A 22516-nucleotide genomic window follows, 5' to 3' on the forward strand; every position below is an offset into this window, starting at 1 on the left:
GGTTCGTCAGCGGTTTTGGTTTTGAGCGCTATTCCCTCAGCTCAGCCAGCCCGATTCATTCGACCGTTCACTACCCAACCACCCAAGTTGGCTTCAAATGTGATTAGTGAAGTGTGGCACACAGCCGGTGACCCATGTTGTATGAAAGAGGTTTTCGAAGAGCTCGCACTGGCTCAAATCGGCAGGAAAGTCAGGTTCGTCAGCGGTTTTGGTTTTGAGCGCTATTCCCTCAGCTCAGCCAGCCCGATTCATTCGACCGTTCACTACCCAACCACCCAAGTTGGCTTCAAATGTGATTAGTGAAGTGTGGCACACAGCCGGTGACCCATGTTGTATGAAAGAGGTTTTCGAAGAGCTCGCACTGGCTCAAATCGGCAGGAAAGTCAGGTTCGTCAGCGGTTTTGGTTTTGAGCGCTATTCCCTCAGCTCAGCCAGCCCGATTCATTCGACCGTTCACTACCCAACCACCCAAGTTGGCTTCAAATGTGATTAGTGAAGTGTGGCACACAGCCGGTGACCCATGTTGTATGAAAGAGGTTTTCGAAGAGCTCGCACTGGCTCAAATCGGCAGGAAAGTCAGGTTCGTCAGCGGTTTTGGTTTTGAGCGCTATTCCCTCAGCTCAGCCAGCCCGATTCATTCGACCGTTCACTACCCAACCACCCAAGTTGGCTTCAAATGTGATTAGTGAAGTGTGGCACACAGCCGGTGACCCATGTTGTATGAAAGAGGTTTTCGAAGAGCTCGCACTGGCTCAAATCGGCAGGAAAGTCAGGTTCGTCAGCGGTTTTGGTTTTGAGCGCTATTCCCTCAGCTCAGCCAGCCCGATTCATTCGACCGTTCACTACCCAACCACCCAAGTTGGCTTCAAATGTGATTAGTGAAGTGTGGCACACAGCCGGTGACCCATGTTGTATGAAAGAGGTTTTCGAAGAGCTCGCACTGGCTCAAATCGGCAGGAAAGTCAGGTTCGTCAGCGGTTTTGGTTTTGAGCGCTATTCCCTCAGCTCAGCCAGCCCGATTCATTCGACCGTTCACTACCCAACCACCCAAGTTGGCTTCAAATGTGATTAGTGAAGTGTGGCACACAGCCGGTGACCCATGTTGTATGAAAGAGGTTTTCGAAGAGCTCGCACTGGCTCAAATCGGCAGGAAAGTCAGGTTCGTCAGCGGTTTTGGTTTTGAGCGCTATTCCCTCAGCTCAGCCAGCCCGATTCATTCGACCGTTCACTACCCAACCACCCAAGTTGGCTTCAAATGTGATTAGTGAAGTGTGGCACACAGCCGGTGACCCATGTTGTATGAAAGAGGTTTTCGAAGAGCTCGCACTGGCTCAAATCGGCAGGAAAGTCAGGTTCGTCAGCGGTTTTGGTTTTGAGCGCTATTCCCTCAGCTCAGCCAGCCCGATTCATTCGACCGTTCACTACCCAACCACCCAAGTTGGCTTCAAATGTGATTAGTGAAGTGTGGCACACAGCCGGTGACCCATGTTGTATGAAAGAGGTTTTCGAAGAGCTCGCACTGGCTCAAATCGGCAGGAAAGTCAGGTTCGTCAGCGGTTTTGGTTTTGAGCGCTATTCCCTCAGCTCAGCCAGCCCGATTCATTCGACCGTTCACTACCCAACCACCCAAGTTGGCTTCAAATGTGATTAGTGAAGTGTGGCACACAGCCGGTGACCCATGTTGTATGAAAGAGGTTTTCGAAGAGCTCGCACTGGCTCAAATCGGCAGGAAAGTCAGGTTCGTCAGCGGTTTTGGTTTTGAGCGCTATTCCCTCAGCTCAGCCAGCCCGATTCATTCGACCGTTCACTACCCAACCACCCAAGTTGGCTTCAAATGTGATTAGTGAAGTGTGGCACACAGCCGGTGACCCATGTTGTATGAAAGAGGTTTTCGAAGAGCTCGCACTGGCTCAAATCGGCAGGAAAGTCAGGTTCGTCAGCGGTTTTGGTTTTGAGCGCTATTCCCTCAGCTCAGCCAGCCCGATTCATTCGACCGTTCACTACCCAACCACCCAAGTTGGCTTCAAATGTGATTAGTGAAGTGTGGCACACAGCCGGTGACCCATGTTGTATGAAAGAGGTTTTCGAAGAGCTCGCACTGGCTCAAATCGGCAGGAAAGTCAGGTTCGTCAGCGGTTTTGGTTTTGAGCGCTATTCCCTCAGCTCAGCCAGCCCGATTCATTCGACCGTTCACTACCCAACCACCCAAGTTGGCTTCAAATGTGATTAGTGAAGTGTGGCACACAGCCGGTGACCCATGTTGTATGAAAGAGGTTTTCGAAGAGCTCGCACTGGCTCAAATCGGCAGGAAAGTCAGGTTCGTCAGCGGTTTTGGTTTTGAGCGCTATTCCCTCAGCTCAGCCAGCCCGATTCATTCGACCGTTCACTACCCAACCACCCAAGTTGGCTTCAAATGTGATTAGTGAAGTGTGGCACACAGCCGGTGACCCATGTTGTATGAAAGAGGTTTTCGAAGAGCTCGCACTGGCTCAAATCGGCAGGAAAGTCAGGTTCGTCAGCGGTTTTGGTTTTGAGCGCTATTCCCTCAGCTCAGCCAGCCCGATTCATTCGACCGTTCACTACCCAACCACCCAAGTTGGCTTCAAATGTGATTAGTGAAGTGTGGCACACAGCCGGTGACCCATGTTGTATGAAAGAGGTTTTCGAAGAGCTCGCACTGGCTCAAATCGGCAGGAAAGTCAGGTTCGTCAGCGGTTTTGGTTTTGAGCGCTATTCCCTCAGCTCAGCCAGCCCGATTCATTCGACCGTTCACTACCCAACCACCCAAGTTGGCTTCAAATGTGATTAGTGAAGTGTGGCACACAGCCGGTGACCCATGTTGTATGAAAGAGGTTTTCGAAGAGCTCGCACTGGCTCAAATCGGCAGGAAAGTCAGGTTCGTCAGCGGTTTTGGTTTTGAGCGCTATTCCCTCAGCTCAGCCAGCCCGATTCATTCGACCGTTCACTACCCAACCACCCAAGTTGGCTTCAAATGTGATTAGTGAAGTGTGGCACACAGCCGGTGACCCATGTTGTATGAAAGAGGTTTTCGAAGAGCTCGCACTGGCTCAAATCGGCAGGAAAGTCAGGTTCGTCAGCGGTTTTGGTTTTGAGCGCTATTCCCTCAGCTCAGCCAGCCCGATTCATTCGACCGTTCACTACCCAACCACCCAAGTTGGCTTCAAATGTGATTAGTGAAGTGTGGCACACAGCCGGTGACCCATGTTGTATGAAAGAGGTTTTCGAAGAGCTCGCACTGGCTCAAATCGGCAGGAAAGTCAGGTTCGTCAGCGGTTTTGGTTTTGAGCGCTATTCCCTCAGCTCAGCCAGCCCGATTCATTCGACCGTTCACTACCCAACCACCCAAGTTGGCTTCAAATGTGATTAGTGAAGTGTGGCACACAGCCGGTGACCCATGTTGTATGAAAGAGGTTTTCGAAGAGCTCGCACTGGCTCAAATCGGCAGGAAAGTCAGGTTCGTCAGCGGTTTTGGTTTTGAGCGCTATTCCCTCAGCTCAGCCAGCCCGATTCATTCGACCGTTCACTACCCAACCACCCAAGTTGGCTTCAAATGTGATTAGTGAAGTGTGGCACACAGCCGGTGACCCATGTTGTATGAAAGAGGTTTTCGAAGAGCTCGCACTGGCTCAAATCGGCAGGAAAGTCAGGTTCGTCAGCGGTTTTGGTTTTGAGCGCTATTCCCTCAGCTCAGCCAGCCCGATTCATTCGACCGTTCACTACCCAACCACCCAAGTTGGCTTCAAATGTGATTAGTGAAGTGTGGCACACAGCCGGTGACCCATGTTGTATGAAAGAGGTTTTCGAAGAGCTCGCACTGGCTCAAATCGGCAGGAAAGTCAGGTTCGTCAGCGGTTTTGGTTTTGAGCGCTATTCCCTCAGCTCAGCCAGCCCGATTCATTCGACCGTTCACTACCCAACCACCCAAGTTGGCTTCAAATGTGATTAGTGAAGTGTGGCACACAGCCGGTGACCCATGTTGTATGAAAGAGGTTTTCGAAGAGCTCGCACTGGCTCAAATCGGCAGGAAAGTCAGGTTCGTCAGCGGTTTTGGTTTTGAGCGCTATTCCCTCAGCTCAGCCAGCCCGATTCATTCGACCGTTCACTACCCAACCACCCAAGTTGGCTTCAAATGTGATTAGTGAAGTGTGGCACACAGCCGGTGACCCATGTTGTATGAAAGAGGTTTTCGAAGAGCTCGCACTGGCTCAAATCGGCAGGAAAGTCAGGTTCGTCAGCGGTTTTGGTTTTGAGCGCTATTCCCTCAGCTCAGCCAGCCCGATTCATTCGACCGTTCACTACCCAACCACCCAAGTTGGCTTCAAATGTGATTAGTGAAGTGTGGCACACAGCCGGTGACCCATGTTGTATGAAAGAGGTTTTCGAAGAGCTCGCACTGGCTCAAATCGGCAGGAAAGTCAGGTTCGTCAGCGGTTTTGGTTTTGAGCGCTATTCCCTCAGCTCAGCCAGCCCGATTCATTCGACCGTTCACTACCCAACCACCCAAGTTGGCTTCAAATGTGATTAGTGAAGTGTGGCACACAGCCGGTGACCCATGTTGTATGAAAGAGGTTTTCGAAGAGCTCGCACTGGCTCAAATCGGCAGGAAAGTCAGGTTCGTCAGCGGTTTTGGTTTTGAGCGCTATTCCCTCAGCTCAGCCAGCCCGATTCATTCGACCGTTCACTACCCAACCACCCAAGTTGGCTTCAAATGTGATTAGTGAAGTGTGGCACACAGCCGGTGACCCATGTTGTATGAAAGAGGTTTTCGAAGAGCTCGCACTGGCTCAAATCGGCAGGAAAGTCAGGTTCGTCAGCGGTTTTGGTTTTGAGCGCTATTCCCTCAGCTCAGCCAGCCCGATTCATTCGACCGTTCACTACCCAACCACCCAAGTTGGCTTCAAATGTGATTAGTGAAGTGTGGCACACAGCCGGTGACCCATGTTGTATGAAAGAGGTTTTCGAAGAGCTCGCACTGGCTCAAATCGGCAGGAAAGTCAGGTTCGTCAGCGGTTTTGGTTTTGAGCGCTATTCCCTCAGCTCAGCCAGCCCGATTCATTCGACCGTTCACTACCCAACCACCCAAGTTGGCTTCAAATGTGATTAGTGAAGTGTGGCACACAGCCGGTGACCCATGTTGTATGAAAGAGGTTTTCGAAGAGCTCGCACTGGCTCAAATCGGCAGGAAAGTCAGGTTCGTCAGCGGTTTTGGTTTTGAGCGCTATTCCCTCAGCTCAGCCAGCCCGATTCATTCGACCGTTCACTACCCAACCACCCAAGTTGGCTTCAAATGTGATTAGTGAAGTGTGGCACACAGCCGGTGACCCATGTTGTATGAAAGAGGTTTTCGAAGAGCTCGCACTGGCTCAAATCGGCAGGAAAGTCAGGTTCGTCAGCGGTTTTGGTTTTGAGCGCTATTCCCTCAGCTCAGCCAGCCCGATTCATTCGACCGTTCACTACCCAACCACCCAAGTTGGCTTCAAATGTGATTAGTGAAGTGTGGCACACAGCCGGTGACCCATGTTGTATGAAAGAGGTTTTCGAAGAGCTCGCACTGGCTCAAATCGGCAGGAAAGTCAGGTTCGTCAGCGGTTTTGGTTTTGAGCGCTATTCCCTCAGCTCAGCCAGCCCGATTCATTCGACCGTTCACTACCCAACCACCCAAGTTGGCTTCAAATGTGATTAGTGAAGTGTGGCACACAGCCGGTGACCCATGTTGTATGAAAGAGGTTTTCGAAGAGCTCGCACTGGCTCAAATCGGCAGGAAAGTCAGGTTCGTCAGCGGTTTTGGTTTTGAGCGCTATTCCCTCAGCTCAGCCAGCCCGATTCATTCGACCGTTCACTACCCAACTACCCAAGTTGGCGCGAAAATGGACAAAACCACGGACACACCACAAAATGGGTCAAGTTCCCAATGAATGCTAATTGCGATAAAAAAGAATTACATTGCATTTTACACTGAACACAATGCTACTTCTTCAGTTCTGTTCTCAAAAGGAAGAACACGCTACCCTCGACGACGGTGGTTAGTTTAATTTTCACTGGGCCCCACGCTTTGACGCTTTCGTGAAACCACGAAAGCGTCAAAGTGCTGCACTGGTTCTACTGGCCGCTCATGCTGACTGCAAGCACAAAAAGAAATGCCGGTTTCATGTAATGGTCGCGAGCTTAACCCTTTCCGTGCCAACATTTCTTTCAGAACACCACCAAAATTTCCCACCCCATCAGCGCACAAATACTTTGGAGTTGACATGACAACATCCTAACAAGAATAACACACACTGAAATTTTCTGTCCCAATGCTTCGGGAACACTAGGCTACCTATGTCGAAACTTGCGCACCCACGAGTTTCGTATGGGTCATTTGACGCCAAGACGTACCACTCGACCATCTCAAATAACTTTGTAAAAGATGATGACTTTCTTGCGGTCTCGCGGCTTTGGCGTGAGATAGGGCGCGCTCCATTTTCCTGCCGGCCACGTGAAAGCGCGCCTACTGTCACGCTGACTGCATGCGCCATACGCTACACTGTATGAGCGATCACTTTTCGTAGAGGAACTGATCCGCACTACGTGGCAGTATACCTGACCTTCACAAGGCCGACCAATGAGTTGATATCAGTGAGACCGGCGCGCCCCTTCCACCTCTGCGCGCACCCAAGGATGACAGAGCGCACGCGTACTCAAACGCTTGTCCCCGACGCACCTATTTTGTACTATAAATACTTTGGAACAGTGCCAAAGGCCTCCACGTGAGGCGTTTGCGGTGAGCAGCTGCACCGCGGCGCTGCTGTGGCGAAACCGTGGATCAAAATAAATAAGCGGCTAAAGTGTACAAGTATCTGTACCTGACTTGAAAAACGTGGACACAGAATGGAGGACGAGGTCAAGAAAGTTGGCAACCAAGTACAGGGTAATCAAACGTGTAAATAGACAACCATGAGTCATCAGAAAGAAAGTGAGAGAAACAGAGACAGCAAATTGGCTGCAAAGAATGGAAACATAAAGGACCACGGAAATTTACAAGAATGAGAAGAAAGAAATTAGAACAGAAAATCTGTACGACAACACAAAGGGCAGTGCCTTGCTATCTGAGGCTCGAGCCGGTTGCCCAAGGACCAAAACATACTGAAGCAAGTATTCGGAACTAGATGAGTCATGTGTATGCTGCAGTAAATATCTGGAGACCACTCAGCACATCCTAATTGAATGCGAAGGTATTCACCCAGCGAGAACCGTAGGTAACGTACAAGTTCCAAAATCGCTTGGGTTTAAAATAAAAGGAAACATCAACCGATCAGCTGTAAAGATAAACAAGAGACGAATAGAGTATTTGTGGGAAAAAAGCAGGGAAGAGATTGATAAGACCTGATCTCTTAAAATCATAGTTAGCGGTACAAGGTTGATTTTGAAAAAAAAAAGATTAGTGAGAGGTATACATGCTAGACAAAGAACATGTATAGTATACCTGATTAAATCAAGCAGGCTAGGTCACCGCCCCGTTTCAAAGGGGATGCCATTAAATTATCATCATTGTAGCGAGAACTGGTCCGCAGACGTGAGACGGAGACGACCGTTTATTCAAACATTGAGGCGAAAGCTGACTGATCCCTGCCCGTCGCGTGCCCTCGATCACTTCAGCTTCTTCGTCTTCCTACGGGCCCGGCACGCTCCATGTTGCTCCGATCCGCTATTTTCCCACTTCCTCCCGGGCGGCCAACATGAATCGGATGCTTCGAAAGTGCGGAGTTTTTGCACCGGGCGATTCAGAGTTGAGCCATTAACGAGACGCACAGAGCAAGCGCGAACTATGTCGTCTCTTCCCGGCAATAAATTGATCACATGGCCTAACTTATAGTAGGTTGCGGTACCAGTACTACGTCACCAATCTGTAGCTTGGTTGAGCGGCAGCTTGGGCGGTTATGTGCTGACCGTAGCAGTAGCAGGTATGCTCGCCTCCCTCTCCTGCAAAGTTCGTCTGTTGGATGTGCCCGTCCGAACCTCCGGTTATCCACAGCGTAATATCATCCGCGTACAGTGTGAATCGGAGGTCTGGAATCTTCTTGAGAGTGAAAGCTAAAGGTCGCATAGCGAAATTGAAGAGGAGGGGGGAGAGTACTGCCCCTGCATGGAGAGTACTGCATGGACAGAGTTCATCGCTACTTGAAGATCGCCACCCTCACCATCATGGGCAAGAGCTACGAGGTCTCCACGCACGTGGCAGACCCCAAAAATTCGTGTAGGGGCATCATCAAGCTACCGGCCTCCCTGGTAGAAGGGAACGTGTTGGTTAACCTTCGAGACTCCAATCCAACAATCAACATCCTAGCTGCTCGAAGAATGGGCTCCACGGACTCCATCCTGGTCACTTTCGAAGGCTCAAAGGTCCCCTTCTACACTGATTACCTCCGCACATACCTCCGCTGCCGACAATATCGGCAAAAAGTGGAAGCGTGTGCTAAGTGCCGGCAGCTTGGCCATCGTCAAGATGTCTGCCCTAATGTGACCATATGTCTCTGCCCAAAATGCGGCACGCCAGATCCGCCTGAGGACCACAGCTCCACCCCTACTTGCATCATCTGCAACGGAGCACATGAGACTGGTTCATCAGAGTGCAGACTTGGTTAGAAACCACGGACACCGCCCGCAGCACCACCTGAAACTAAACAGAGAGCAGCTCTGGCTGCAAGAACTCTGCAACAGTGGCCCAGGCATCAAAGCAAGCTTGGCCTCCGCTGACTCCACGCAAGGAGGAGAGATCACAAAGGTGAGCTGGGCAGTCTCCCACAATAACAGGTCCTCACAAGATGCTGATATCATCAAATACTTGCTTAATTAGAACGAAATGCTCAAAGCCGAGGCAATGCTCCACCACCCATCGAAATCAATGAAACTCCTGCCGCTACTTCCAACCCACTGCCACAAAAGCTTGCGCCCACACGCCCTCCGACAGAACAAATGGACACTGTTGCACCCACTGCTACGACTGAAGCAGCAACTCCAAGGCCACCTTCACCACACATGCAGACCCCACCGGCAAAAAGGAAGAATGCCCAAATAACAGACACCGACAACACCGTTGAAAACGCCATATTTGTCCTCAGTGACCGCATGACCACCCTGGAAAACAAACTTGTTGCCCTTGAAAATCGGCTACAAAGCAAGCTTGATGCCTTTATATGTGAGGTATCTGCGCAGCTCTGCAGATTCCAAGAGCTAATCGACAGCTGGGGAAGACGTTCCACGACGTCACAAGCTCCCATCCTTCACAACAGCGACAATAATAATGAAGCCAGCACGTAGTCTGGTCATCTGGCAGTGGAACTGCAGGGGGTTCCGAAACAAGCGCGCCAGTCTAACACTATTTCTGCAGAATCTTAACGAGCTCCCCGACATCATAGCCTTGCAGGAAACACACGGGAAAGTAACTCTACCAGGATACAACATGTTTCAAGGCCCTCACATAGTCAAGCCCAACACTGCCATACTCGTAAGACGGCATCTTTCTGTTAAATGGGAGACATTCAGCAGTACTGATATCCACCATAATTTCAGCGAAATTCTATTTCAAAGCCTCAAACAACCCACCCTATACGTGTTGAATGTTTACAGCCCTCCCAATACTCGACAACACCGCTTTGAGCACGTGCTTGCTCAAGCCAAAGCTAACGCCTCTAAACAGCCGCTAGTCGTAATGGGCGACTTCAATGTCCCCCTTCAAATGTGGGACCACTCTGCATCTACCCCTAAGGGAAAAGCTCTGTGGCAGCCCATACAGAATCAAGGTTTCACCATCCACAATGACTGTACTCTTTCTACCCGACTAGGAAATAGCGTCAGTAGGGATACATCCCCCTACCTCACTCTAACTCACCGCATCACTCAGGCGACGTGGCAAAACCTCCAAAACAACTTTGGAAGCGACCATTATATCCTCGAACTCCGCGTAAATTTCAAGTACAGACCGCTGGCCACGAAACCACTAAGGCTTACCAATTGAACGGAATTCAGAAAATCTCGCCCCAACACCAACGAAGAAGACATTACCGACATACAGCAATAGGCGAACGCTTTACAAGCAGATGTAGAGGCCCATACCACCACCCTCCCGTTAGATACACCTTTGGCAACAATTGATTCGAAGCTCCTACATATGTGGGAAGCCAAGCAAGCCTTACTCGGGAAATGGCTAACAGCCCGTTACAATCACTAACTCCGAATCAAAATCGCCAAATTGGACTCTCAAACCCAACAATACGCTATCAAATTGGCGGCACAGCAATGGACTCAGGTTTGCGAAGGAGCGCATGGTCATCTTAGCACTAAAAATACCTGGCAATTGCTCCGGCACCTGCTCAACCCCACCACGTCTAGGACGCATAATAACCACCAGATCAATAAACTGCTACATGAACATGCAGCGGACCTGCCGACAATGTTGAGTAACCTGGCTTCCCAACATATTCCCCCTCCTACGCAAATCCCCATGCCCGACTATACTGGTGAACACAATGAGGAACTTTGCAGCCCCATCACAAAAGCGGAGGTTCGACATGCCCTCAACCAAGTGCGAACCACCACGGCACCAGGTCCACACTCTGTGACAAATAAGACGCTTCGCAACCTCGATGAGCAATTCATACGCAAACTCACCGAGTATTACAACGACTGTCTCGAAGAGGGCGAGATACGTCAACAATGGAATGCAGCCAAGGTCATCTTCATTCCCAAGCCGAATAAGCCAACTCACATTGATAACTTCCGCCTCATCTCTCTCACCTCATGCATAGGGAAGATCTTGGAGCACGTAATCCACCTACGCCTCTCCAAATACATCAAAGATATTCACTTGTTCCCCTCGGAAATGACTGGCTTTCGCAAGTCTCTTTCTTGCCAGGATGTCATACTAAGGCTCAAACAAGACATTATCGAACCGAGAGACGCACGTGACACAAAAGCGTTGCTCAGCCTCGACCTCAAGGGAGCCTTCAATAATGTGGCCCACTTGGCCATTCTACGCGAACTTAGCAGTATAAACTGTGGAGAGCGAATCTACCGTTATATATGCAGCTTCCTCACGAAGCGCACTGCAACGCTCCAATTAGGCAGCGAACAATGTTAGTCAAATACGTTTAGGAAGCACTGGTACGCCCCAAGAGACAGTACTCTCTCCCCTTTTCATCAATTTGGCTATGCGACCTTTAGCTTTCACTCTCAAGAAGATTCCTGACCTCCGATTCACACTGTACGCGGACGATATTACGCTGTGGATGACCGGAGGTGCGGACCGGCACATCCAAGACACCCTCCAAGCAGCCATCGACCAGATCGAACAAGTAGGTCACGACTTGAATCTTCGGTGCTCCCCCACCAAATCAGAGCTTCTCCTTCTGCCCCCCCCCCCCCCCGAGACGCTTCAGGACATCGCCCCCGAATATCCAACTCACGGTTGAAGGGCACTCCATACCCCAGGTAGACAGGATAATGGTGCTCGGACTTCACCTTCAAGGCAACCGAGCAAATCAGCGTACCTTGCAAGTATTACAAACAACCGTAGATAACACGCTATGCCTCATAGGAAGGATTTCCAATAAACACGGAGGGCTTCGAGAGAAGGAGCTAATTCAGATCATCCAAGCTTTCGTCCTAAGCAAAATCACCTTCGCACTATACCATATCTCTCACTCTCTAGGAAGGAAGCGGATACTGTGAATTGCTTGATCCGCAAGATACACAATGTCGCTCTTGGTGTTCCGATTAGAGCATCCACACAAAGAGTGATGGCCACAGCCAGAATTAATACCCTTCAATAATTAAGCAAAGCACATCTATCATTGCAATATTGTCACGAGCTCTCATAACACAGGCCAGAAAGAGCGCGAATGACCACGGGGACTGTCGGTGGCGAAGGAAGACGACGTTCGGCTGGTTGCTTTTGTACACGCCAACCGCTCCGATTTATCTGCCCTGCAGATTTAAATAAACGCTTCACGGCGTAACATTTGGTGGAGCTGGGCTGGGTACCTCCCACGACCGACAACGTAATCGTCCGTACAAGACCTTCGTAGAAGCCGCCGCCTTGCCCGACTTTTGCCATCGACCACCATCATGCCTAGAGAGGAAGATGCTCCCAGTACTGCGTCGGCAGGACCAGCTCCTATTCAACACTACCGAGAGTCACGCACGTTCTCCGCAAAGGCAGGAGAAGATGTCGATGAGTGGCTCACCCATTATGAAAGGGTAAGCCAGTACAATCATTGTAACGCCGCCTCCCAACTGAGGAACGTTGTTTTTGTTTTTTTGTTGTTTTTTGTTTTTTGAGTGACACAGCGATGGTTTGGTATGACAACCATGCGGACGCGTTAACTACCTGGGCCTGTTTCGTTGACGAGATTAAGAAGTATTTTGGCAATTCGGATGCCTTCCCGTCACCCCCGCCGGAAAGCTAGCCAGCGCGACCGATGGGGGTGAGGTCGCTGGAAAATCTGTGCTGCCGACTGCGATACCTCCAACTATTTTCATGCTGAAGAATAGGGTTCATGTGTGTATTGACGGTGTGTCTAGCATGGCTTTAGTCGACACGGGTGCAGCTGTTTCCGTCATGAGTGGGCTGTTTAAAGGTCTTCTGGGACGCAAAGTCATGTTTCGTTGGGACCAGAGCACAAGTTTTCGTGGAGTGGGTGGTGACTCATTATATCCGGTCGGAGTTTGTAATGTGGATGTGTCATAAGGCGGTCGAGTTTCTAACACTGAGTTTATTGTCCTTCCTCGTTCCACCCACGATGTGATTCTAGGGATCGACTTTTTACAGTTGTGTGGTGCCAATGTTGACTGCCGCACAGGAGAACTCAGTGTGGGCGGAAGTGCTTCATCTGTGATCTTGGAAGGCTCGCCCAACCGAGAGAGTGTGTTTTGCGTCTCCGAGGATACCGTTGTGCCCGCTTTATCCGCGATGGGTGTTTCAGCTGTTTGTTCTACTCGCAACTCGTTTGATGCTGCAGTGGACCCTGTACATGTGAACTGCCTAAAGAAAAACGTGTTGGTTCCTCATTGCATGATATCGGTGCTGAATGAACGCATACGACTATGGGTGATAAATTGTTCTACTGAAGCGGCGGTGCTGCCTCAAGGCTTAAAGCTTGCCACATTTCAAGAAGACTCGCCGATACCCATGGCAGTGCTTACAGACCTTCCGGACACAGCAGTAGCCAGTAGCATGCGCCCTGTGGACTCAAAATTCGTTTCCATGGTCGCTAAATTGCTCAGTGACCACAAGCGTGATGCGTTGGTGGCACTCCTTGTGAAATACTCCGCAGTGTTCGACTTCACGCAGCGCGACGGCCCGACATCGATCCCTGTCTCTAGAACTCGCCACCGCATCAACACAGGATCTGCTCAACCGATCCGACAAAAACCCTATCACGTGTCGCCTGCAGAGCGCAAGACAATCAGTGAGCAAGTCGAAGAAATGCTAACCAAAGGAGTCATTCAAAAGTCATCTAGCCCTTGGGCAGCACCAGTGATATTGGTGAAAAAGAAAGATAGTACGTGGCGATTCTGTGTTGATTACCGACACCTAAACAACGTTACCAAAAAAGACGTGTACCAGCTTCCGCGAATAGACGACGCGATCGATTGCCTTTATGCGGTGTCGTACTTCTCCTCTGTTGATCTGCGGTCAGGTTACTGGCAGATTCCTATGCACATTGAGGATAAGGAAAAAACTGCATTTCTAACGCCCGACGGATTGTTTGAATTTAACGTCATGCCTTTCTGGCTATGCAACGCGCCCGCAACGTTCGAACGGTTAATGGACACTATACTGCGTGGCTTGAAATGGGAAGTTTGCATGTGCTACCTGGACGACGTTGTGATCTTCGGCCGAACATTTAGTGAGCATAACAAGCGTCTGGAGTTGGTGCCGAACTGCTTGGAGAAGGCTGGCCTGGTCCTCAATTCTAAGAAGTGTCATTTTGGGGAGCGACAAGGTATTGAGCTGGGACATCAGGTCGATAATAATAATAATAATAATCTTTATTTTCATCAGTTCACTGACAGGAAAGCTGCGGGTAAAAGCTGCTCTTTGTAGAGGCAGCTTGACAAGAGCCCGCAGCTACCTTTGTATAGTACATACAGCAGTGGCAAGAAGCATAGCACACTTTAGTCAAAAAAAAAGACATACATAGCAGTAACGCAACTTAGATTCCTAACATATGTAGCTCACGTAGCTTAGGCAGTGTACACTTGTAGGGATCAACACAGGCTTTCACAAAACAAAAAGACGTACATAGCAGTAACGCAACTTAGATTCCTAACATATGTAGCTCACGTAGTTTAGGCAGTGTACACTTGTAGGGATCAACACAGGCTTTCACATATTTGTTAAGTAGTTTGGGAAGAATGTACGATAGTTTACCTTCTGAGTAATTTGTTCTGGGTGTTTTTACTTTCCACGTGTCTTTACTTCGTGTGTCAAGCGATGTAAAGTTTTGCTGTAGGTTGGAAAGGTCATGTAAAAGTCTATTTTCTTTGACTTCGCGTATGATTGCTATAGTCAATTTAAATGCATACAGTTTATGAACGGGTAATATCCCAGCCTGCTCAAACAAGCCGCGCGTGTGGGCATCATACGGCAAATTGGAAAGTATTCTTATGTATTTCTTCTGCATCAAGTATAACTTTTGTAAGTTTGTGTAAGTTGTAGTGCCCCATACCAAAAAACAATAGGTAAGGTGTGAATAGAAAAGGGATTTATACAGTAAAAGCCTTACATTATATGGTAACACTGTTTTGCAACGGTGTACCATGCCCACAACGCGCGATAACTGTTCCAACACGCCGTTGACATGTTCGTTCCAAATCATATTACTTGAAAATGTGACTCCTAGAATTTTTATATGATTTACTAACCCTATTTCGGTATCACCGTACACAAGATGTAAATTATCGTTTGCCGCTTTGTTCTTTGGTCTGAATAGTACCGCCTTTGTTTTACTAGTGTTTATACCTAAATTATTGGAACATGACCATATTTTTAGTTGTGCAAGAATCTGGTTCATCTTTTGCTGAAGTATTTCGCTGTTTGCAGCAGAAATAAGTATTCTGACATCATCAGCATATAGAACATACATAGCATCAGGATAAATGCGTATTAAATCATTTATAAAGGCAATGAACAGAAGAGGACCAAGGATGCTTCCCTGTGGCACACCTTTAGTTATTGGTTTAAGGTCGAACAGTTACGATTTATTTCAACTACCTGTTTCCGATGTTTCAAATAACTTTTAAACAAGTCCAACGCATGATCACGAATAAAGAAGGCATCCGACCAGATCCACAAAAGACTGCGGCTGTAGAGGCATTTACGGAACCTCACAGTCTCAAGCAATTGCGAAGTTTTTTAGGCTTATGCTCCTACTTTCGCCGATTCATTCCCAGATTTGCTGACGTGGCCTATCCTCTCACGCGCCTTCTCCAGAAAGGCGTTCCTTTTGAGTGGAACACAGAGTGCGACTCATCGTTTCGTCAATTAAAGTTCCTCTTGACGTCACAGTCTATTCTTCGCCACTTCGATCCCTCAGCACCAACAGAGGTTCACACCGATGCGAGTGGTGTTGGCATCGGCGCTGTGCTTGTTCAGCGCATCGGTGAAAGTGAGCACGTGATCTCGTACGCTAGCCGCTCCTTGCGTCGCTCCGAGCGCAATTATACAGTTACCGAGCAAGAGTGCTTGGCGGTCATCTTCGCGGTGCAACGGTTTCGTTCATACCTCTACGGGCGCCCCTTCACAGTGGTCACGGATCATCATTCACTGTGCTGGCTTGTGAATCTGCGGGACCCTTCTGGTCGACTTGAGCGTTGGGCTCTCCGCCTACAGGATTACGATTTTGTTGTTTCCTACAAGAGCGGTTGACGACACGCTGATGCTGACTGTCTCTCTCGGATGCCACTGCCGACGACTGAATGTGACGCTGACAACTTCGAGCAATACATCGCTTTTGTATCTCCGAAATTTCCTGATATGGGTACCTTCATATCAGACCAGCAGAAGGACAAGAGCTTGCAGCTACTCTTCGCGCTCCCACACGAGCCTTTAGAAGATAGCCGTTTTCGCCTATGTGATGGAGTCCTGTACAAGAAGAGCTACTCGACCACTGGCGCACGCTACCTTTTAGTTGTGCCCAAGAGTCTCCGTGTTCAAGTGCTATGTGCCATGCACGACGATCCCACTTCAGGTCATCTGGGATCCACACGAACACTCTACCGTGCTCAAGAACGTTTTTACTGGCCCAAGATGCGTCACGATACCGAGCGGTACGTCGCCAGTTGCACCTAATGCCAGCGTTACAAACGACCTACAAACACACCGCATGGTCGACTTCAGCCAGTTCCGCCTTCCAGCGCTCCTTTTGAACAAGTTGGCATAGATCTCCTGGGCCCTTTTCCGCGATCCTCCAATGGCAATCGTTGGGTTATTGTGTGTGTAGACCACCTCACCCGTTATTGTGAGACGGCAGCGCTGACATCGGCAACAGCAACAGAAGTTTCTATTTTCTTGTTATATTCCGTTATTCTCCGACATGGGCCTCCTCGCATTGTAATCAGCGATCGTGGGAGACAATTTACTGCAGACGTTTTCGAAGAGACCCTTCGTCTGTGCTCATCTAGCTTCCGCCACTCGAGCTTCCGCCACCAATGGTCTGGTCGAACGTACCAACAAAACGCTTGTCAACATGCTGTCGATGTACGTCGATTCCGCACATAAGAACTGGGACAGTATCCTACCTTTTGTCACCTATGCCTTCAACACCGCGAGACACGAGACCACCGGTTACTCACTGTTCTTCCTCCTTTATGCTCGTCCGCCTCGTTACACACTCGACACCATGTTTCCCTACTTCGCTCATGACAATGACTCTATTACCAAGGTCCTCTGTCGAGCAGAAGAAGCGCGACGCATTGCTCGGCTACGCACCTTGGCCTCGCAGGACCGGTCAAAGATCCGCTACGATGGTCGTCGCCTACATGTATATTTCGATCCTGGCGAGCTTGTGTGGCTCTGGACGCCTTTACGAAAGCGTGGCTTGTGCCAGAAGTTCTTGGCCCATTGGCCCACTATGCTGAGCCCTACGTTATACTTTAACGCCTCAGCGAGGTCAACTATCGCATTGCACGCCTCACGAGCACTGGACGACACTCGGCCAAAACCAAAGTCACGCACGTTGCCCGCCTGAAGCCTTGCAATCCACGAACGACTGACTGACTTGCCCGGTGGGCTTCGTCTGCCAACGGGGAAATGTCACAAGCTCTCATAACAGAGGCCAGAAAGAGCGCGAATGACCACGCGGACTGTCGGTGGAGAAGGAAGACGACGTTCGGCTGGTTGCCACTCATTGAATCAAATCGATTACCATGCTAAACTTATTGTCACCTTTCCAACCATAGTTTTCTTTTATTCATTTATTCCTTTTTTAACCTATTATTATTTAGTTTTTTTTCTTCTCCTCTCACAATATCTTCCTTTCTAAACTGCAGTATTCTATTCGTTAATTCCCTTGTTTTTATGCACCGAATATAACCACCCGATTCATGGCCAATCCCCCACTGTGGGTATGCGCCACAAACACGCAGGTCAACAACAACAACAACATTTTGTACATGCCAACCGCTCCAATTTATCTGCCCTGCAGATTTAAGTAAACGCTTCACGACGTAACATTATCACAGACTCTACACCACTGAAGCTGGGCGTGAGATCCTGAGACAACTTCTCTACGCTCCACCACTCAACGAGAACAAGCGACATGAACTTCCTCCGAACATACACGGCCAATACCACATCCAACCCCTACCCAGAAACATGCACCCCGAATTTCACGTCAAACGCCGGAAACATAGAGCCAAGGCGCTACAATGCAGCTATGGACAGGCGGAAGGAGTCTACTATGTGGACGCCGCAGCCTATAACACTTAACATCGTTATGCTTTAGCGGTCGTAGACAAGCAGGGCAACATTGTTTGTTCAGCATCAGTCAAGACCACCTCAGCAGGCGACGCAGAAGAAGCCGCCATTGCACTCGCATCGGGGCTACCTAATTGCGATGTCATCATCAGTGACTCGAAGACTGCTATCCGGAACTTTAGTAGTGGCTACATTACCAACCTCGCGCACACTCTACTTGTCGCTCACCCGCCGAAAAAATGTCGCAGTTTCGCCCGAAAGGCGAAGCATCAATTGGGATAGCAAATTAGTAGAGAGCTATTCGGAGTAGGGTTAGTAGTTTTATGGGCTGCATAAACTTGGACACATTCGCTTACTAACTGAATTAACAAGCGTGGTGTCAGCGCGCACAAGCAAACATGAACAGATCACACTTAATGACCGCAGACAACGACTGTCAAAATGCTGGCACCAAGCGCAGTCGCCGCAGCGAGCGAAGGTTCGTGCGGTTTATCGCTTCAACGGAAACTGAGCGGCGAATGCACATCCCATACAAAGGTCAGAGCCGTGTGGAGATAACAGACGGTGCGGGCGACCGCCACAGGCGCGGGCAAAGTACGAGCGCAGTTGTTGGCAGAGTAGAAGCTGCGCCCCCCCCCCTTCCCTCCCGCGCTGCCTTCCCGCATTCTTGCTTTCGCGTGGGAGATTGAGTGGCAAGTTCCCCTTACGCTCGGTTGCAAGATACGCCTTTGGTGCCGGAGCATAGCGTCGCCCCGCTTCCCTCCCTCCCATACTCCCACGGCCTTTCGCGCGACGGTCGCGCTTGCTTGCGCCGTGCGTTCGCTCTCCGTGATAGCGCGCGTCCCCCGCGCGCTTCCGCTCGCGCATACGGCGCGCGGCGACGATTTTATCGTCCTTCGGCTTTATACGGAACCTCACGGCGACGGCAGATATCTGGTTGAAGTGTCCATATACTTGCTATCGCAATAAAACTACATCGCTCTCATCTGGACTCCAGCACATCAAGAACTACCAGGCAACGAAATGGCTCATGCCCCTGCTCGAGGATTCACGGACCGAGTGGACGGAAATGAGGACCTTACTCTAGAACCCAATGACTCCCAACAACACACCAAAAAGGCACACTCATGACATTCCATGAAATCTGCACACATTACAAACACTGATGTTCGCGACATGCCGGTGGCCACGGGGCATTCTGAAAGGACAGGAGTCAAGTTGCCGGAGCTGGTAATTAATGCTTTCGACGGTGATCTGTGCAAGTGGAACACGTTCTGGGAGCAATTCGACCAGATCATCAAACAGAACGGAACTCTTACAGCTACCGACCAATTCAACTACCTGAGGTTATTTTTGAATGAAGACGCGGCGACAGCTATAGCGGGGATGCCTACCACCGAAGCGTGTTACGTTGACGCCTTGGACATGCTAAAAATACGTTTCGGGGACAAGAAGCGATTGGAGCAGTAGTATTTCTCAAGGCTTCGAAGGCTCACTCCTGTGCGTTCTTCTAATGAAGTAACAAAACTTGGTAAGTTGTACGACCAGGTGCTCATTAACACGCGGGGACTGGAGGCGCTTGGCGTGAGCAAGTCGTCTTTCTCGTCGATGCTATGCGACGTTCTGCTCAGGGCACTGCCACATGACATTGTCGTAGCGTATCACAGATCTTGCGCTACACAAGCTGCAAGTTCCGCCAATGACAACGTTCAGCAAGCCCGGAGCTAGAGCGTCTGCTGCAGTTCGTCTCTATTGAACTGGAAAGCCTAGAAAAGAGCGACTTTGGAGAGCAAAAAGTATACGACGAGGCGACTCATCCTAGAGACAATAAGAACCGCCGGCTTGACAGTGCGATCCCAACGTCATCAGTGCTTGAAAAACACTCCGGATACGGGCTGCAAGTCAACGCAGCATTTGACGGAGTCTTGCCGTACAGACCTATCGCAGTCAGCGAAGAAGAAACTTCTCGCCGCCGACATGCGGTGCTTTCGATGCACCATTAAAGGTCACCGTGCAAGGGATTGCAGACGGAGAATTGTGTGCTCCGACTGCAGAGGTCGTCATGCGTGTAGCATTTGCGACCCAGATAAACTAAACCGAAAGGCCCATGAAGACGTGAAAGGCAGCAGCACGACTGTATGCGCAGCTACAACTAAGAGCAACGAAAGATGTGACACTTTGACGTGCGTGCTCCTACAGAATTTCCGAGCATGGGCAGTGACAGATTATTCATGCCGTTACATCAGAGGCGTGTTCGACGGAGGAAGTGAACGTACGTTCGTAACAGAAGCTCTTTCAAGGCGGTCAAAGTTTAGGTGTCTTGGCTTTGATACCATAGCAATAAACACTTTCGCCAGTGTGAGCAGTTGCACACCGAAAAGATTTCGCATCGTCGAGCTTCACCTCCGAAGTCAGCATTCCGACGTTGAAGTTGCATTGAGAGCCATCGAGATACCCCGCATTTGCCAAGACATATCAGCCAACACGATGAATTCTTCGTTCGTCACATCATAAAAAAACCGGGCACGACATCGCCGATGAACTGATCCACCCGTCTATTGAAAGAGAAAACGGAGTAAGTGTACTAATTGGCTCAGACCAGATGTGGGCGGTGATGGCAGGTGAACTCTCCAGACCGGGAAACGAGGAAACACTCATTGCTATGAACTCAAAGTTCGGATGGATCTTTCAAGGGGCACTTGTCGTCAAAGCCAGTCAACTCACGAGTCATGGTATGCGTGTTGAAGACGCATGTAGATGTTGATGACGAGCTAATCAGTTCATTTTGGGAGCTGGAGAGTATCGGTATATCCGATAATGCAAGCCAGGCAATTGAGATGAACTCAACTAGGCAGCACTTCGAGAAAACGATACAGCTACGAGGTGGCAGATACGAAGTGTCATTGCCTTGTAAAACCAGATTTGAGCTAAAGGATAACAAGGAAGTCGCCATTAACAGACTAAAGAAACTTTTGAGTCGCTTGTCCAGCAAGGAGGGTCTTCTACAGACTTACGACGCTACGATTCGTGATTATCTGCTAGCCGGTCATGCAGAAGTTGTAAAAGACTCACCTCGAAATCCGGCGAGAGTTTATTACATGCCACATAAAGAAGTTATCCGAGAACAAGCGCTGACAACAAAGGTGCGAGTCGTATTCGACGCGTCGTCAAGAGCACGGGGATGCAAGTCGCTTAACGAGTGCTTGGAAAAGGGCGACAACTTCTCCCAGGATCTCGTCAAAATATTAATACGCTTTAGGACGCATCCAATCGTCATAATGACAGATATCGAGAAGGCTTTCCTTCAGATTTCGATTCATTAAGAAGACAGAGATGCCTTTGATTTCTGTGGTTTGAAGAAGGCGATGTTGCTGAGTTTTTGAATAAAGACGCACAAGAATGGAGGATGACCAGAGCACCTTTTGGAGCAACAAGCAGCCCATTTCTGCTGACAGCAACTATTCTTCACCACGTGAGAAGAGCGCCACAAAGTATGTCTTCGACCGCCAAGACCTTGGGTGAGTCGTTTTCCGTCGATGATTTGGTGACAGGAGCTAATACGGATGACGAAGCTGCCCAGTTTTGTAGAGAGGCGCAACAGCTCATGCTCTCGGCAGGAATGAATCTTCGTAAATTGACGACAAACTCTAGTGAGCTTATGAGCACGTTGGAAAACGAGCACCGCTCAACCAGCCAAAACATTGTTGTACTTCGTGAAGCCTCAGTTAAAGTACTGGACATCGCATGGAGTCCCCAGAGCGATGAATTCAGCTTCTCCATGGCCAATCTTCTTGATTTTCTTAAAGCCAAGTCAGACATGAAAAGGTTCGTCTTACAAGCAGCATCAAGAGTATACGACCCGATGGGATACATCGCGCCGTATACGGTGTCCGTAAGAATATTGGTTCAAAAGATCTGAACCCGTGGAATTGACTGGGACGAGTGTCTGCCCGAAGACTTACGAAGAGAATGGCAAGGATGGGTGAGCCAATTGTCAAAGTTACAATCAATTAGGGTACCGCGTTACACCGGCAGCGGCAAAGAGAAACTGCCCCGCGTGCTAGAAGTGCACGTTTTTTGGGATGCAAGTCCGTTCGCATACGGCGCAGTGGCCTACGTCGTGTCTGATCGCGCAAGACGACCCCAGTTACTTATCGCAAAGTCACGCGTTGCTCCAATCAAGACGGTAACACTGCCTCGTCTAGAACTTCTGGGCGCATTGATTGGTGCAAGGTTGATTTCCTATCAAGCACGCTTACGGACTTCCAGCTACGCTACACTATGTGGACGGATTCGTTGTCGTGGCTTAGGGGCGATGCTCAGAAATGGAAACAGTTCGTTCGCAACAGAGTCACTGAAATCCACGAGCGAACCGAGCCTGCCGCTTGGAAGTATTGTCCTGGTACTGAAAATCCTGCCGACCTGTTGGCACGAGGCGTATCTATTGACCAGGTATCTACGAGCATCTTATGGTGGCATGGGCCTCACTGGCTTCAGGAACCTGAGCACATGTGGACATCACAATCACTACAAACA

Source organism: Dermacentor silvarum, chromosome 1 (genome assembly GCF_013339745.2).
Source record: "Dermacentor silvarum isolate Dsil-2018 chromosome 1, BIME_Dsil_1.4, whole genome shotgun sequence".
Taxonomy (NCBI): domain Eukaryota; kingdom Metazoa; phylum Arthropoda; class Arachnida; order Ixodida; family Ixodidae; genus Dermacentor; species Dermacentor silvarum.